At 40.8% G+C, this 18,463-nt stretch overlaps 1 long non-coding RNA gene across 2 annotated transcripts; it reads right to left on the bottom strand.

Moving 5' to 3' along the window:
* Positions 1–6,696: 6,696 nt before the first annotated feature.
* On the bottom strand, positions 6,697–17,590 carry LOC308179845. Of its 2 annotated transcripts, none has more exons than XR_013940628.1 (3): positions 16,776–17,590; positions 7,333–7,473; positions 6,697–6,936 (listed from the first exon to the last, which is right to left on the bottom strand). It is a non-coding gene; the product is annotated as an uncharacterized lncRNA (long non-coding RNA). The 2 variants fall into 2 exon arrangements; XR_013940629.1 differs by having other exon boundaries at positions 16,965–17,590.
* Between the last annotated feature and the right edge of the window lie 873 nt (positions 17,591–18,463).

The following is an 18,463-nucleotide window of genomic DNA, read 5'->3' as shown; positions in this document are numbered from 1 at the left end:
GTGCTACGGCTTCCTGAGTGGGAGACGAGCCCCAAGCGGCCGGCCACAAACTGCGTCTTCATCCTCCTCCTCCTCCTCCTCCTCCTCCTCCTCCTCCTCCTCGGCCGCTGGGGCTGCAGGGGAGGAACGAGGGGAGCTCCCTCTGAGCCAGGCAGGTGACTGGTTCTAACGTGGGTTTTCGACACCGCACATTTCACTGTGGATTTGCTGTGTTTTTATTCTGCTTTCTGAAAGCTCTGAGTGAACATTATTAAAAAAAAAAAAAAAAAAAGGGCAAAAAGAAAACAGTGAAAAGCAACAAGGAAGGTTTCTGTCCAAAAAAAAGTCCGAAACTGGCTCCAATTGGACCTCAGTACGGAAATGCTGGAACTTGTACCCTCCAGTGGCAAAATAAAACAGGCTACCATTATTAGAAATTTTCTACAGCTAAAGATGTAACATCATAGCTAAATTCAGTCAGAGACAGGTCGAGCAACAAAAACCAGGAGCCAAGGCAGTCTAGTCTGGTCTGAAACCTGATTCAGGCACCAGATTATGAATAGATTTAACTAGTTTGCCAAATGAAAATGTAGATTTTGGCAGTGTAGGGACTTTTTTATTTTTTTATTTTTTTGGTGTGCTATATGTGGAGTCCTATTGCACGCTGTGGGGATATGAGAAAAGAGCCTTTTTATATTATATAACTACTTGACGCGCATGTGTGTGTGTATATAATACAAAAAACACAATTAACCCCATAAATGCTAAAAACCTCAAGCACCTCTGCCTGGCGTCCCTTAGCGAGGAGCACGCTCGGTGCCGCAGATCGCAGGCAAACAGGTTGCACTTTTCCCTGTTATTCCTAACTCATCCAGGGCTGCTGCAGCTTTAGTTACATGACATGCAGTTTTTTCTTTGCCATGAGCTCCCCAAAGAAGCTCTATCTTCTTGCTTGACTTTTCAGGCTGACTTATGGAGATGGGGAGCAGTTCTTTGGGTATTTCAGAGCAGCCTGTAAAATATTTCTCCCAGTCCCTGCGCATGTCAGAAAAGAGGGTTTGACCAGGATAGAAACATCCCAGTTCAATCCCAACAGGCCACCAAGGAGCTTTCTGAACCTCCCAGGTCCTGTCCGAGCTTCCCAGAGGAACTCACTGGCCTGCAAGGAAGCTGGGGAGATGCAGCACCGCCTGCAAAGCTCGATCAGGTGTGGGTGCTCAGCCTGCGCTCTGTAGGGTGCCAGGGCACAGCAGGGCCTCCTCCTTCAAGAACCCTTGGACATTTAAAATCTTGAGTAATTAGGGTGAAAATAAATAAATAAATAATCTATTCTTCATGGAAATCCTATACAGTATCATCTAAAACACCCCTGCAAGAGATGGGTATTTCACAGTAAAAAAGGTTAAAAATACCCACAATGCTGCAGCGCACATGTGTACAGCAAGAAAAACAAACAGGCGGTCTCTGGAGGTATATTTTGATGACAGATGCCAGTTCTCTGTGGTCAAATTTCGCTCTGATTCCGTTCAGGTATGTGATCTAGGAAGCAGTAAAAAAGGTAGAAGTTTAAAAAAGAAAATACAATCAAGGTGGGAGGAGGGGATTGTCAAGGGAGCAGATGCCTGCTTTCTGTGGCTGCTCCTTGACTGTGGGCTTTTTCGGAGTATTTCACTAACAAGGAAAGTACACATCAGTCTGTGCATGTGTGTACTTGCCAGATGTCACAGCTGAATCTTACCATCAATATCTCTATTACCCCATGAGCTCCAGAACTACTGTCACTAAGACAAAGGACACAAATCCTCATTTGTGCAGCTCAAGGTATCAGAGTCTCCTTGAATCACTGAGCACTTCAGTCAACATCTTGAACTGAAGTGTCTCTGCATTAATAAATCGCAGCGGAGATACGGTGAAACACAGAACAGGGCTCTGAGAGTTGTGTAAACACATATACACAGGAGATAGCATAACTGTCAAGCTGAGCCTCTTAGAAGAACCCAAATGTTGTCGCTGCTTATATCTAGTGTATTGCACAGCTGGTTATTTCGTAAGATGTAATGCTAAGGATTTATTATGAAACTGCATTGTACATTTGGAATAACTTGAATTAATCTCTCCAACCACTGCATGCATCCATAAATTCAATTACTAATTGTAATCTTTTATTTTATTAAATCATTCTGCACACACTAAATCACTGGAAATAGCACCGGCACGACAGTACACCAGATGTTTTACCCTTCTTTACTGCGGAAGTGTTGATTGACTAGGTCCTACAAGAATTACAATGTCTGCTGGTGTCTGCGCCAGCTCTGGGCCCAGATGAAATGCAGCTTTATCACCATGGTGCTGTGTCCTTATCAGAGCAGGTTTTGCCACCCAGGCAACTATTGCTGCATAACACTGCTTTTCACCTGGGGAAGTGCCAGATCGGGTCAGCACGAGGTTAGGTGTCATCATACCTGTGGTGCCATAGGCATACCCAAACCATTCCTGCTATTTTAAATTGTTTCGTTTGCAGTGAACCCAAATTACCCCCCTTGCTCCCCCACCCGAGGTCCACCCAGGACATAAAGTGTTACTACACGCTTGAAAGTACCGTGGTGATCCTCAGTGCTTATCAGCAGCTCTTGTAATTCAAGCGCTTGCCTGGCTGCTTGTTGGGAGGTTTGCCGTAGGGCCCCTCTCCATAAAGCTGTCCTCAGGGATGCGGATCTGGTAGAGGTCAGACTACATTTAAAGGAGATATTTCTCACCTCAACACCTATTTCTGGACTCTCGGTGTTTTCTCTGATATATTGTTTATTAAAAAAAAAAAAAAGGCTGAAAGGACACTGTGGTTAGAAACCACCTTCCTCAGTGATGCCCACATCTGCCGAGGAGACACTCTGCAATGCAAACAGCAGAGACAGCTCTGCGGCAGCAGATTTCACACTGGGCTGAAGCATCACAGAGGAGAATCCACATGCTGTTTTTGATATTCATTAATCATCCAGCTAATTTGTTTTTACACAGGAGCGCTGACAGCAAACGAATGTTATTATAGCAACAGCGCACTGCATAATCCAGACTATTATGGTATTAGCATTGATGAAAACGGCTGCTCTGTGTTCGCTTATGCTCAACTCTGTATCCAACTGCAATTGTAAATATATCTATTTTTATTCACATCTGCTGAAAGAAATAGACCTACCATATGTGGCCAGAAGGATAAAAGGATTGCTGCTGTCTTTTTCTTCGTCCTCCCTCTGGTCCTTATCTCAGGAACATGAGTTGAAATCTGGCCCAGAATTTACTGGCTGTTCTGAGACTTTTTATGAGGCAATGCTTTCTCAGGCTGATATTGAGAATATATATATTTATATATATGTACACACATGCACACACGTATTATTGTGCCTCAGGTTATTTCTCCAGTAAATCTCTTTCATATTTGTATACAGTATGCATAGGCAGTATTCACACAAGAGAGAAAAAATAATCCAGTGGTTAAGGTTAACTTGGGATTTGAGAGACCTGTTTTTAATTCTTTCCCCTGCCACAGGCTTCCTTTTTAAAATATATATATACATATATATTTTTATATATATACACCATGGAAAAGGCACACAGGGCATTGTCTATGCTGTCCTTCAAATGGAGACCTGAAGCCACACTGGAGCCTAAATATAATGCAGTTTTTGGATGGGATTTTGCATTCAGCAAAGAGTTTCGGTGGGCTTTGACCAGACAGGGACAGACTGGGGACACATCCCTCAGGATAAGCCAAAACCCTTACAGCGCAGTCACACATAAGCTATATTTCATTTGTCTCCTACCCTTCGCCCACATACCACAGGGGCATCACAGGGTTAGACAATGCAAAGAAAAAAGGTGAACCCACGCAGTGTTCAACCCTGCCAGAGGACCCATTAGAAAAGCTAATTAATTTTGCTCCTCTCCCTCTGCTTACTCCTGGCTCCTCTCTAGACCCAACAGTCAGCTCACCTTTTGTGCCCAGCTGCTTTGCCATCACAGCAGATTTGGGGCAGAGAGCACAGAGTGTGTATACCTACAAAAAGCCTCGTTATGGAGACTTTCGTGTTCCTGTGGGCATCATCCCTGGGTTGGACAGCGGAGGAGGAACCCTCCCTGCAGGAGCTGTGCGGGTTATCCAGGAGGGCCGTGTTAGCGCCCTGTCAGTGCAGTTGCTCTAATGTTGTCACACTGAATAATGCATTTCCTTATATTTGACACCCCGCGATCTTAAAGCATTTAAAGCTTAACTATAGCTATAAGAGTTATTTTGAAACAGATGGGCACCTGGCCTTTCATGACATAGCAACTCCCTGCACTCCCTTATTTTGTGCAATACCCTCACAAAAATGAAGCGTGCCAATAAAGGGAGGAGAAGAAGGATTTGAGGTGTTTAGTGGCTGCAAAAGTATTAATCCCAGTTTCAAATATTGTGTTATTACTGACAGTGCAGTATAAAAACAATCACAGTGATAACATACACATAAAAAAGGAAAGCCGTTTGTTGCAATAGTTTCAGAAGTTGTGCACATGGCCTTTATTATACCAGGATTTTAACCATTTGGGTAGCTGCAGATTCATAATGGAGTCCTGCTTTACATAGCTGCAGAAAGATTTACAAGAGTTCGTTTTAGCCCGTTATCAAACACAGGCTGAATATGCTACAAAATGGAGCAAAACCCCAAATCCATCTTCAGTCTGCTTTAAGGAAGAGCTGAAGAGACGTAAGAGACCAAATCATAAATACATTGACACCCATTTCTACCTGGAAAACTTAATGGGCATGGAAAATGAATTGCTCCTTCTCGTATCTGTTTATCTTCCATTATTTGTGGTCTCTCACACAGTAGGAAAGTTGTGGTTCCCCTGATTTGCTCACTCATTCTGTTATTAGAGGAGATCTTGCCCTGCACCACAGGGACCCATTTTTCTGTCCTCACTCTTTAGCCAGTGCGGGGATCCCCGTTCATCAAAACAGTTTGTCAGAAAGTTAAAACATGTCTATACTTCTTCCTTCCCATTTTCTGTTGTTCAAATACTGACAGCCAAAAATGTGTTCATATGCTTTATGCATGAGGAAAGGTGACTATTGATGTTAGCAAATGTGTGGTCATTTTTTTTCTTGTCAAAAATCAGTCTCTGGAATCACTGATGCCTTGTGAAATTACAGTCTAATGTAACCAACTAGGGTATAATATAACCAATTTTTTTACTTTTTAAGAAAATTGTTCTCCTGGAGGTTGAAACACAAAACCAAGAAATATATGAAGTTATTTTTGTCCCTAGTCAGGGGAAATTAATGAAATGGCACCTCCCATTCTGTTGATATTGGACAAGACTGGCCAAGTCCTTAGTAATATTGGGGTTCCCGTTATGGGGAATACGGTAATCACAGGAGGGGTTAGGAATATTATACTGGTGGGAATGTCCATTTAAGCGCCAACGCAGCCGAGTACTTAAGCTCATGCTTAACTTTAAGCAAATAATCAGTTAGGGTCCATAGCTACAGAACTATGATGAAATATATGCTTACATGCTGGATTGAATGCTGTAATGAAAAATATGTACAGTGAAAGTCTGATTTGAAACATTAGAAACCATCAGTAAATATTGTCTGAAAAAACGTTTTATTCATAAGGTGTATTCAGGAATACGTATCCATACTTAAAAAGCAATATTTTAGTGACTTTTCTATAATTGCCAGGATTATTTTTGAGAATCATGATATTTTCAACACAGTTTTTCAGTTTGCAGTATTTTCCCAGTTAAACAGAACTGGCTAAACCAAATAAATAGACTTCATTTTTCCCTTCCAGCTCCAGTCTGAAAATTTTGCTCAGTATTTTTGAACAATTTGTCTGTGCTTTCAGCTTGTGGAAACTAGAGGCATCGCTATATCAAACACTGTATTGCTGCCTCTCTGTGATGAATTCGTGACGGAAATGACACGGGGAGGCCAAACATACACAGTAAAATAAGGAACCCTGTAAGAAGCAAACATATTGTTCTTGGCTAAACAAGCCATTAGTCAGCATCCATTTGATAACAATCTTTGAAAATACAGAGTTTTCTTTGCACAGATAGGTTTGCTTAGTGCAGTTCTCCCTGGAGTTTGGCTTTCTTCAATACTTTTAAACTGCTGGTTTTGCACTACATCAAAAACTCTATGCCAAGCAATTTGTACATCAAATTATAATCGCTGGACATATTAATAAAATTATCTTGAAAAGTTAAACATATATGAAGTGGATTTTTTTTAACTACATATGTTTTTGGAAGCCGTAATTGATATTCAACCTGATTTGTGCTAAAAAAAAAAAAAAAAAAGGATTTAATTTACTGCATAAGTGTGTAATTACATGCCTTGATATAACTGAAGACATTCTCTTCTCATATAAAGAAGAGCTATTATGTGAAGTTTAATTTGGCCCACAAAGATACAGTTTCCTCGGAGTAATTCCAGTATCTTTATTTTTTGTTGTTTGTTTTCTTTTAATCTGTGTTTATAGAAAGCATACCTAATGAAGAGCTAGTTAAACAGATGAGGACTAACTCCGGTTTCCACTGGCTTTCCCAGGGGATGGGTCCCACCCAGGACAGCCGCGTGGCTCCGGACAGACGCTGCTGGAGGATGCCGGAGGACGGGGATGGGACGAGATAGCTGGCACCAGCCCAGTGCTTGCAGAGCTGGCAGGGATCCCATGCAGGTGAAGGATGGGGTGTCACAGCCGTCCCCCTCTCTGTTTGCATCTCGCTCCGTTTTCCCTCTCTCTTTGGATCCTTTCTGCAAAGAGAGCAGCGGTACCCACACAGCAATGCCGGAGCTGAGCCTCAGCTTGCTCCACAAGTCCCAAATCCGATTCTTGGGGTATAACGGGGTATGGAGAACCCTGAAAGCGTGGCAGGAGCAGGCCCAGTGACAGGGGGAAGCTGTACTCAAAACTAAAAGGGAAAGAAAAATAGTTATTACAGCGTCACGTAGCTCCTTCTCCTCTTCAGAGAAAGCCCTCCGTAAACATTTCCCTTCTAATCTCCCTGATAGCAAGTGTAGCGAATTGTCAGCAGAGGTATGAAACCCGAGACCGGGTCCACGAGCTCTGGGTTAGGAGCAGACCTTGGCGAAGGCCCTTTCCCTTTCACACCCGTCCCAGCGTGCGCTCCCCCTCTCCCCCGTGCCTTCCCTCCCACCCATTGTACGGCTTCCAAGATTTCTCATGGAAATACCCCATGGCTTGTTTTCCATTGCAGGTTAATACCGGATTTCAGGCTGTTATTTTCTTTTTCCTGACATGTCGCCCATCACATTATGATTATTAGAGTTTTCTTTTGAAGAGTTACCTGAGGTGAAGCCTAATTGGACTCGAGGCTGCTGAGGAAGGATGCCAGGGCTCGGGAGCGCTGCCAGCCGCTGATGTGGCTCACGCACAGACAGCAAGCACAGTGAAGGGCTCGATTTCATGCCGTGATTTAAGATACAGCCTGTAAGAGGACACCGATGATAAAGCCTCGGTGCCTGCTCGAGAGCTGGAAGCAGGAACGGTGCCACTTCAATGCACAGAGACTGAGCAGCGTTTAATATAATATTTAAGGGCAAAACAGCTATATATCAAATGACAGAATGCAACAAAGGAGAGGCTTAATGGCTGCGAACTTTAATCCCGTTAGAGTTTCCAGGCTCTCTTGCTGGTTCTGGGAAGCCAGCAGCGGCTAACAGATAGTGCAAAGCCTACCTGTTAGTGGTTTAAATAAAATTACCTTGAATACAGTGAAGGTCTTATTCTGCAAAATATTGCACACTGGATTCTGCCACCCAAACTTGCATAAAATCTGTCTCGGGGATTACGGTACTAATCTCACCTTTGCACCACTGCTCGCATAGACTTTAGTGGGATGGCTACTGCAGGTGAATGCTGCTCAGTGAATACACCGGTGAGGAGAGCTTGGAAGCCGGGGTTGTCATTTTCTCTCAATGTATTTGACAATAACCGAGCTAGAAGTAGCGGCAGGACACTGAGCATCCCTGGTGAAACTCCACCGGTTTAAGCCCGTAAGTTTATATATGTTTTCCCTTCATTTATATCAACTTTCATCTGATTCTAGCTAAGGCCTGGATGTGTTGATAACAAATAAAATGTATGGTCCAGAGGTGTGTTTTTTTCCTGGTAGATTAGATTGACTGCTGGAGAAGCGACCTTAGTTTCTTGCTTTTTACCAATGTACCTATTACCTTTTTGAACTACTAAGATAGAAACACAAGGGAGGGAAGAGGACCCAAATGCTGTCACAGCTCCCCTTCTGGACCTCGAGCACGCTGCTACACAGGCACTACCCGTGGTGTTAGGAGCGTGCGTTTTTTCTGTCTCGGCATTTTGGAGCACAAATGTCAGCTACACATCCAAGTCAGTGTGTTTTCATCATGTGCTTCAAATTGAATTGTTTTATCAGCAGCTGACTAAGATGATAGCTAGGCAAAGAGATAGTGGGGAAAAAAAAAAAAAAAAAGAAAAAGAAAAAAAACAGCAGAAAAGAAACAGAAATAAAAGGTTGAAATGTTTGATTTTTTCTGTCTCGACTTCTTTTATTTTCCCTTTAAGCAAGCTCTAGAGAACATTTTGATGTGGTCTGTGGGACTGTTCCCTCAGAGATGATTAAAAGCAAATCCCATCAGCCATTAGGCCCTTTCAATATGATCATGTTTTTCCATCTAATTTTATCAGCCCAAATGATGACTTAACTGGGAGCAAACGCCAGTTGACCAACTCTCCCAAAGCATTTTCCTAACCAAAGGTGGTAAAGGCTCCCTTAATGAATTCTGATTTTCCATTTATAAAAATGTCCAGCACGCACGTGCACACACACACAAGTGCATACATAGGAGGGAGAAACTAAAGCCTTTGTTTACTGTTTCTCTACAATCAGATGTTTTACAGATTAAGAGAAAAGGAGAAGGGGGGAAAGGAGCAGAGGAAAATCACGTGGGACAAAAGAAAAAAAAAAAAAGCCACATTTTCTATCTCTTCCTACTGTTTTTTGTTGTTGTTTTTTTGGTCTGGGGTTGTGTGTGTGTTGGTTTTTTTTTGTTTGTTTTTGTTTTTGTTTTTTTCGGTTTCCAGCCTCATGTTGTGACTTTGACAAATGATGATGCGCAGAGAAATTTATGCCAAGTCTTGGAGCATTAGCACATTATCACGAGCAAAACAGAGCCCTTGGTTGACATCATTGGGGACCCATTGAAAAATTCTTTGAAAGTGATATATGGGCCAAGGCCCATCTCCGAGAGAGCTGCGGTGCTGTCCTGCTGCATGAAGTCTGGGGAAATGCCCAGAGAGAGCCAGGTGAAGACACTGAGCATTAGATGAGAAATGGTTAGTAAAAACCCATTCTGGAAAGGAAAGAGGAATCTCTGTGCTCTCAGGGGGCCAGTGTGTTGAATGATTTAATGGCTACCTTTAGGAAATGCCTTTTGCTTTATTGCTCTCTTTCTGCTTTTTTCTTTTTTCATTTTTTTTTTTTAAGGAAAAGAAATACACTGTAGGCTCTTCCCCTCATTTTCACCGCAGTATCCCAACTCAGTGCTCCTGCAAAGCCACTTCTTGAGACTTGTCATCTTTACAAAAAAAACTCCCAAAGTGTCTACAGATGGCCTTACAGATCACGACATTCTGAACTGACTACTTGTTGAAACAAACTGGGAAGGAAAAAAAATATATATATATGAATTTGCTACAAATGCAAAAGGATTTCTAAAGTTCACTGCAGACAGTTCCCACTCCTGTTAACTTCGTTCTCAAGTCATTCCAAACACAGCTCAAGAGCAGGGCTGCAGCTCCCAGGATTAAGCTGCGCAGACTTTCCAGAGAGGTGTCAGAAATTGCATGGAAAACTGGTGGGGTTTTCAGAGCTCCTTGAGGCATTGGCCCAATTCTCTTTATCCCGCTTTGGTGCCAAAACTTCTTTAAAATGCTTCCCATTCCCCCACACAAGAAACTGTGTGAAACTTAATTTGCTGACAACACTCATTGTGCTTCTGGAACCAAAGGTTGGATTTCCAGTATTTCATTAGAATTATTTTATTTTATTTTATTTTATTTTATTTGGGGAATGAACATTAACATTTCAGTTCAAAGATCTTACTCCCTAATTTGGTTTGTGATTCACAAAATTTGGAAGTCAGTATTTTAGTTCTGGTTCATCTGTGACTGAGATCTCGAGACATTATTTCATTTTCCATATTTTTGTTATTTTGGGCCTGAGTTTTCTAGGAAGGATTAAGATTTCAGAACTTTTTTGCTTCAAACAACCAATGTAGCTACAGTTTATAATTTCAGAGGAATTTTAGACTGTTCTTTTAGGAACTTGTATATCTTTTCTAGAGCTACATAAAGCTTTAGAAGCCAAAATAGTCTCACAGATGATATTGAGAGACTTTGGGGTACAGTATGCCTGAGATTAACACACATAAAAATTTTTGATAGGGACTAGAAACTTTAGAAATTGTATATGTGGCCCCTAAAAATTGGATTGATTAAATTTGTCTCATTGAAAATTCCATTTTTTCCAGAGGTGTCTAAATATTGGTAATATATGTGCCATAGTTGAGGAATTCAGTCATTTATTTTGCATCCAAAGCGCTCTGAATGATCTGTGACTCTCAGAATACCACAATTCAGCTGGAAATCTTAAAACCAAAACAAAGCACTGGAATTAGCAGAAAAGTTTCAAAGTTTAAAGGGGTAAAGTTAATACAAGTAGGTCTTTTATCACTTGTAAATGTGCTGCACGTCCATGTTTTGAATAAAAGTGCTACCGAATGAAGACTCAGTCATTCTAGTTTCATATACAAACTACAAAAGTTAAACCCATACTGTAAACAATGAATAGTGAATGCAAAGATTTCAGTGCTATTATGGAAGTTTTTAAGGGCGCACACAGATAAAGAAAACATTTTTGAGTAAATGACTTGTATCTTTTCAGCACTGTTTCAAGTACAGTGTGTCAAGATGATTGATGATATAAGCCTGTAGCGGCTTCATGACAAATTAGTGATTTTGACATATGTTTGATGCTCTAAGCATTTTTCACTTGAAAGTAAGAAGACTTGCTTTTCAGGTGCTGCTTTTGCTCATAAGCTTGCAATTGAGTCTGGGAATTCAGTTATCTGGAGGACAGCAGCATTTCTGGAAATATCATCAGAGCACCCAACTATCAGTGTGCTCCCAGAACTACTGCCTTACTTTGTCTAAAGCGATACAGTCAAAATGTAGGAGGAATGTCAATACAAAGATAAGGGATTTGGATGGTAAGTTCAGAAGGGATGAAGGGTGACACTGGTATGGTCCTACTTCTCCAGGAAAATGTCTTTCTTTCTGGAAACAGGGTCTTTTACTTATTTTCTTAATTTGTTTTTATAATTTGTTTGGTCCTGCCAATTTACACCTTACTGTGTTTGGACATCAGAAACATTCTACGAGTGATCAGAATTGGATTATCATGTCAGGTCACTTGTCTTCCAAACAAAAAGAAGCAGAAAATATGGATCCTTGGTTAAAAATCAAAATCATGTTGCAAACCTAATCTACAGGAAACACTGAGAGTCCTAATTTCACCAGCTGCCTTGCTCTGGGTGCAACCTCGGTATCACAGGAGCAGGCCAGAGCTCTGAGCAAGCCTTGCAAACCATGATCCCTTCTTTTCCTTTGCTTGGTATGGAGACCCCCTGTGCTGATGAGTTAGTGGCTCTGCGTAAATGCATGTGGCAGAATCAGATCCAGTATTTTATCACGGATCGGAAAAAAAAAAGAGAGGAAAAAAGGGCATTTTCCACAAATAATGCTGCTCAGTGTTGCTGCCAGCTCTACACTGAGATATCAGACCGTGCTTGCGCTCTTTCCTCCTTGGACAAAAACAAACCAGTGTTTTGAGAGAGTACCGTTGTAATTGTGGGCAGTTATATGGAGGGGAAAAATAATGTGGTTTGTCATCAATCTCTCGGTGTGGCACACAAGAGCTGACTTGTTGAAATTTTGTAGGCTGTATTTACAGAGAAAACATAGACCTGGTGCTGTGCAGGGCCCTATCAGTCCCTAGGTCTGGAAGAATCATATCGGAGAAAAGGGGAAGGCTTGAATCATAACCTTTCAGGATAATCTAATCCATAAGGAAATGAAAATTACTCTGCTCCTTTGAGGAAGATCAAAACCCTAAGAATTTAATTATTAGGGACTTATTTGTGCATATATGCCTAGTGATTCAATAGCAATCATTATTGGCCCTAACTGATGGTTGTGTTTAATGCAGCCACAGACAATGGGGAAAATTAAAGGTGGATGCTTCCACCCTTGAAAAATGCTACGTTGGAGTAAACTGATGTGCTGTGTTGCTGTACATAGGCGATGTTAGCAAAAGGTCCAATAGAGCTCCAACCCAACGGACACCATTCAGACTATGTGCTGTCATTCAGACCAGGGCACATTTTGCTTCGGGGCTATCTTGCATATAGCTTTCATCGGCACAGTGTCCTTTATTTTCACGTGCCTGTCAAAAGTACCTGATAGGCCCAGTGGATTTTGTAATTCAATTATGGATTATTTAATTCAAGGATGAACTGAAAAAGTGGGGGGCCACACTGATAGAATTTGGAAGGGTATTTTTCTAGAAACTGATTTTACATTGCTTACATTTGTGAATGTTATAGGTGTCCTTTTTCCCTTCCCTCTGTTACCATTCTTTTTAGTATTATGTTTTAGAATAGTGTTTTTACATGGAAGAAAGCTAACCTGGCTCCAAAAGGTGAAAGACCTTATAGTGTAAAAGCTCTGAAAAAATCCCATAGCAAGACAGAATCCCTGCTATTTAGCTGTTCAAGATGGAACTATCACGTGTACCACAATGCTGACAAAGACCGAAAGCAGAAACACATGAGAAATGGGCTTCTTCTGAGTTCATTTTTGCCCTGTAAAAGCTAGGCAACTCCTCCATATCTGCAAGATCCATCTACAGTCAATGGGGAACAGAGCTGGACAGCTAAAGAGGAAGAGTCATGCTTTACAGCATTCTGTGCTATTGTCACCCTGAAACAAACCATGTCTTAGACTGAAAAGTTCATAGTCCTTCCCAGGCATGAGCTGTACCTACAACTCTGCAACAAAAATATCCCCAGCCTGGCTTTCCTTTGGACAAGTTCTATTTGCAACTCATACCGTTTTTTTTTTTTTTTTCTTTTTTGTTTTGTTTTGTTTTGAACTTGCTATTCTGCAAAATTAGGAACACCATATGAAAGGTAAAACCCTCCCAATGTAGTAAAGGAGCTCTTTCTGCAATTTGACTATTTTCTCTCTTTCACTTACATAATTTTTTTAGGAGATTTCAAAAGAAAACTGAGTCCACTTCTTATTAATATTGCCAAATGAGTCACCCACATACATAACTCTAACATATAAAAGAAGCATTTTCTTTTACTTCCATAAAAATATCCAGAGGGCAATGGCAGTGGGAGTAAATTGAGAAGACCAAAGTTAAACAAAACCAGTCTCATACATTTTCTGCAACTTCATTGTCTACTTTCTGTCTTACAGGGGAAAATGTGCAGGTTTGCACTGTGCAAGTCCTAAAGTTGGAGAAATTATCATAAAAACCCAATGGCTATTTTAACTAGCTCACTACTTACGCATACATATATAGGTTTAATTTTCATATTCTATCTTGTTAAGACCATGTTAGGTAGTTGGTGGGTAATTGTTTGTAATATCACCCCAAAACGATTTGAAATTTGCCAACTTTCAGGTTTTGTTGCAAGTCCAAATCTAGGACAGATTTATGGAGTTTTATTACTGAAATTGATAGGTTCGTATATCTTGAGCTGACATGCCTGGAGTCCACAAAATTCCAGAGAATAATTGACTGACCAACCAGTCTAGTGTCTATAAATGTATAAGTTGAATACAGTTGCCCTTCAAGTCTGAACCCTCCTTCAGTATGCTAATTCTTGGAGCAGCGTTTGCTAATTAAGTGGCAAAACTTTTAGAGACCCCCAAGAGTTTAGGATTTGGCCTGCAGAGTCTTGTGCAGAAAAGAAAGATGAAATTTCTTGCATGCTTTATTTGCCAGCTGTTGTAGTTTCCAGTTAATGTGAGCTGTTTACAAATCATGCTTTCCACTGTAGTTCTGACCTACACAAATGAGAAAAAAAATTCAACACTAACAACGCGGGTCACTGCAATGTTTCTGACACAGAAATGCTTTGATATCCATGATTCTTTCTTTCCGAATAGTCCTTTATTTGATTGCAAAAAAAGATTTAATTACATTTTCAAAATGAAATTGGAAGACTTTTTGTCTTTTTAAAGTTAACTGGAAGGAAAACTTTTGCTCAATGTGTTCCTCGGGTCAGCCAGCCAACTAGAAAGCCTGCTGCTTGCACAGTTCAATAATTTTTTTTGCCTGCTTTCATTAATGTACATAAAAATACCACTTTAATAACTCAGAAACTATGAAAACAGCTCCAAGCAGAAATTTTAAACAAAATCTGAGCAGCTTTAAGACAAGAGCAACTAAAAGTGAAGAGTTTAGGGAAGAATCAACCTTGCAATAGCTTGAAGGCATTCATTCAGGCATGCTACTTCTTACACAGGCTGTGTGCAGCAGCAGCTTTTGGATAACTGAATAACAATGATATTACTGTTTTAAAATTGCATTGTGTCTTCAGTCCCAAAGGAAAGCTTTTCAAAGTTTTTTTACATCTATAATATCTAGTGGAATAGAGCTGTTTCGTGGCCAGGTCAGGAGCTCAGATTCTGCGCATCAGCTGTCAGGTGCAGGGAGGTGGGAATGCTGACCCTGATCTGGGGTCAACCCCTGCTCTTCCTGAAAGACGTGTCCCAGAAGCATGGGCTGCAATGCCAGCTTCACACAACACCTTATGTGGCGTCTTTGGAGGAAACCTCTGATACTGAGCATTGGTTTGCTCTGTGCTGAGTTTTAGTTTGTTCTGCTCTAGCACCTGAAACATGCACACACACAGAAAACAGCTTAAAAGCAGTTTCGCTGGTCTCTTTAAGGTGAATATATTGGCCATCCGCATCCCTCAGATACTTGCTGAACCTGGCTCCTGAGCAGCATAAAGAACATTATTTGTCTGCTGCCTCTGCCCCAGCAGTGGTGGCACCTCAGTGTCCCACTGTTGAGTGAAAAAAGCTTCAATTCCTGTAACCACGAAGGCTTTGTTAGTTAGAAAAGTACCAGTGGTGCAGAGAATTAGGGAAATAATTTCAGGTGTATAAAAAGTGAGATAGGATTTCGATTTGGGGGATTATAAAGCTCACGATATTCTTCAGTTACAGTGAATGTGTGAGGTTTCAAGAAAGGCAGAACAAATAAAAGAGAGAAAAGAGAGAGGAAAACTGGTTCAAGCAACAGCAAAAATACTTCTAAAACACACAGTATGACCCAGTAATCAATACAAATAATTCAATGGCATTGTAAAACATTCATTGTAAATACAGTTGTCTTTAAAAGGACTCTGAATAGCTGGAGATATCCGATATTAATTGATTTTGAGAAGCATTTGAATATAGACAGAGACAGTAATCAGCTTTTGCCTGCTTTCTTATCTAGATCAAAATAGATTTATGTAGGAATCCACAGACACAAGATAACTGAATATACATGGTTTTGTCCCACAGACTACCAGAGGAAAATATATAGGTTTTAAAAACGAACCTCTGGGATTTTGTAATGAATTATTTCCTATTTTTAGCCTCACCGAAATTTCTTAACTCTTTAATCCAAAGCTCATTGGAATCAGTGGAAATCTTTTCATTTACAACATGGGATTTTGAATAAGTAGCGATGAAATAAATGTAGCTCTATAAAAATTAAACATAAATACGCCCAGAAATCATTTTAAATCTGTTCAGATTTTCAGGGAGAACAAGATCTTTTCTACAGGATTTTTACACTGTTTTCTGGATCTCATTGACAGAAATGTAATTTCCCATTAGATGTCAGAAGCTGGCTTAATATGTCTGTATATAGGATCTCATTTGCTATTATTCTTTGTGAGACAGAATGTCCGTCTTTCTAAATAGAAGACAGTAATTCTGCAGGGATTAATCCTGAATTAGCTTCTCACTACAAAACTACCCTACGTGATCAAGTTTGCCTTTTCAAAGCGTGGAAAAATACATGACAACGAGCAGTTTTAAACCCATCCCCAGAAGTTCCTGACTCTCTTTTAAAAACTTTTTTCTGGGATTTTACAGCTCTTTGTTTCAAATGCAGGCTGCACAATGGTGCCACTGCAAAGCTTCCTCCTGTTAGGAAACTCAGCTATTTTTCACCTGTGTAGTCATTTGATTTAGCAGGTTTTCACTCATCTTCTGGCTTCCTCTCTCTATTCTTCACATATGTACATGTCTATCCATGCCTATATACGCATGTTCTCCTGCAATGCTGAGGGACGTTGCAGTTTGTTTTCAGCTTAGTGGAAAAGCAGCCCTTCTTCATTAGTGCCAGCAACGGTGTCTTTTGGGATAGATTTCAGTATCAATCCCCAAAAGACTTGTTCCTTCACTGAAGTAAATTATTGCATTATTATTTCTTCTTCTGTATTTGAGAAGGTGATGAGATCATTTATTGTTTTTAAGGGTTAATAGAGCCTGTCAGGGTCTTTTCCCCTCAGCTGGTTTCGCTGCTGCTACAGGATCAGTAACAGCTCCGAGCTACACGATGCTAAATCAGACCACACTTTCCTGAAGAAAAGAAAAGAAAAAAAGAAAACTTACCACCAAGCGAAGAAGCAGTTCAGTCTGGTTTAAAGGAAGGGGAGGGAGGGAGGCAGGGGGAACAGGGACTAACTTTGGAGAGAAAATAACAAACTTTAAGTCCTGAGGTCTTTCCTCTGTATTGAAAAGGCAGTTTGGAAAGGAAATTAGTAAAAACAAACAGAAGGTGCCAAGGTTTCTTTATCATACCTGGAGTAGGATATGCTAAATTCCACAAGCCCTCGCACTGGCGCCTGGTGCTGTGCTGGAAAAAATGGTACCCATGGCTCTATAAAATGATCTATTGGGACTTCAAAGTCGTGGCAGCCCCGTGTGGCACAGGATGTGCTCAATTAATTATGTGATTTTTAAATGACAGGGGTTGGGAAAAGTAAAAATAATAAAAAGGAGGAAAAAAGAGAAAATTATGAAGAAGAAAAAGGTTTTTAAAGAAAATAATATAAAAAAAAAATAAAATTGAGAAGTAAACTGAAAGGCCTTGTTGTCTGTCTGCCAAACAGCAGCAGCAGATAAGGTCCGTAGTTGCCGTGGAAACACAGGCCTGTAGGAGCCAGAATCCAATTTCAGAAACCACAAAATCAACATAAACGTGTGCAAAAATAAAAAGGTTTGTTTGGCAAGTAATAAGTAGAAGGCTACCAATGTATAAAACAGATGAACCGGGGTGACCTTAGCCAACTTTAAGCCATAATAATGACAATGTCCCATGTAGCTTTGGCACCTCCAAAATGAGCAGTAACGAGACGCAATCCATGCTGCCTACTCTTGTCTTCTAGTTGCCACCCTTTTTCTGCAGTACTCCAACCCCCCATCTCCCTCCCCAGTTGTCCCCTCTTCTTTAGGAAAAAAAAAAAAAAAAAAGGAAAAATATTCATTAAAGCAATGATGGTAATCTCATGCTAAACCTCAAAAGGCTAAGGGATTCAGGACTGAGGCTTTTAATTCAGTTTTCACCTACATATCGTCCACTACTACTTTCCAAAGTATTATATGTAAAAAAGTCATTTTCTTCTTTTCCTGCTTTCTGTCGTATGTGGCCAGAAATGACCAGACCTTACACCATTAAACCCTTAAACCATTTCCAAGTCTATGAAGACTTTGTAATCACAACCTTTGCAGTTTTCCTGGAAAAATGCTGTAGTACATGGGTGACTTATCACTATTTCAAAGCAGGCATCACTGAAAAGACACGGGGATACCCCTTCTTTTTGTATCAGCTCAAGGGATTTCTTTACTGCAGATGGCTTTGGGATACTTCAGGCAACTTTCAAACCAAACTATATAGGTCTGGGGTTAAGTTGGATGGCCAGCACTTTCCCTTGCTTATAATTTTTGCAGAACGTTTAGCATCTTCTGCCATTCTGTGAGACACCCCAGAAAAATTCAAATGCCTGTTTCTTTCCTCCCTTCCCTGCCTCCAGGCCTGCCTGCACAGACAGTAGGAGGAAAGAGCATTCATTGGGATACGTCAGACTCAGCTCCCTGGTTCAAGCCAGGTATCCCATCACGTCCCCCATCTGAAGATCCCTTCCTTACTGGGCTGCTGTGGGATGACCTGGGTGCTCTTAGGCACATCTCAAGCAGAAATACCACCCTGGACCTAAGGAACACTTCCCAGAGAAGTGTCGTGGAAATTGAGGAACATTCTGAGCAAAGTTCCTAATAAACTATTAGGTCAAAAAATTCCT

Source organism: Anser brachyrhynchus, assembly GCF_964034855.1.
Source record: "Anser brachyrhynchus genome assembly, chromosome: 18".
Classification (NCBI taxonomy): Eukaryota; Metazoa; Chordata; class Aves; order Anseriformes; family Anatidae; genus Anser; species Anser brachyrhynchus.
The sequence above is the reverse complement of the archived record's forward strand: the minus strand, read 5'-3'. Positions and strand labels throughout refer to the sequence as shown.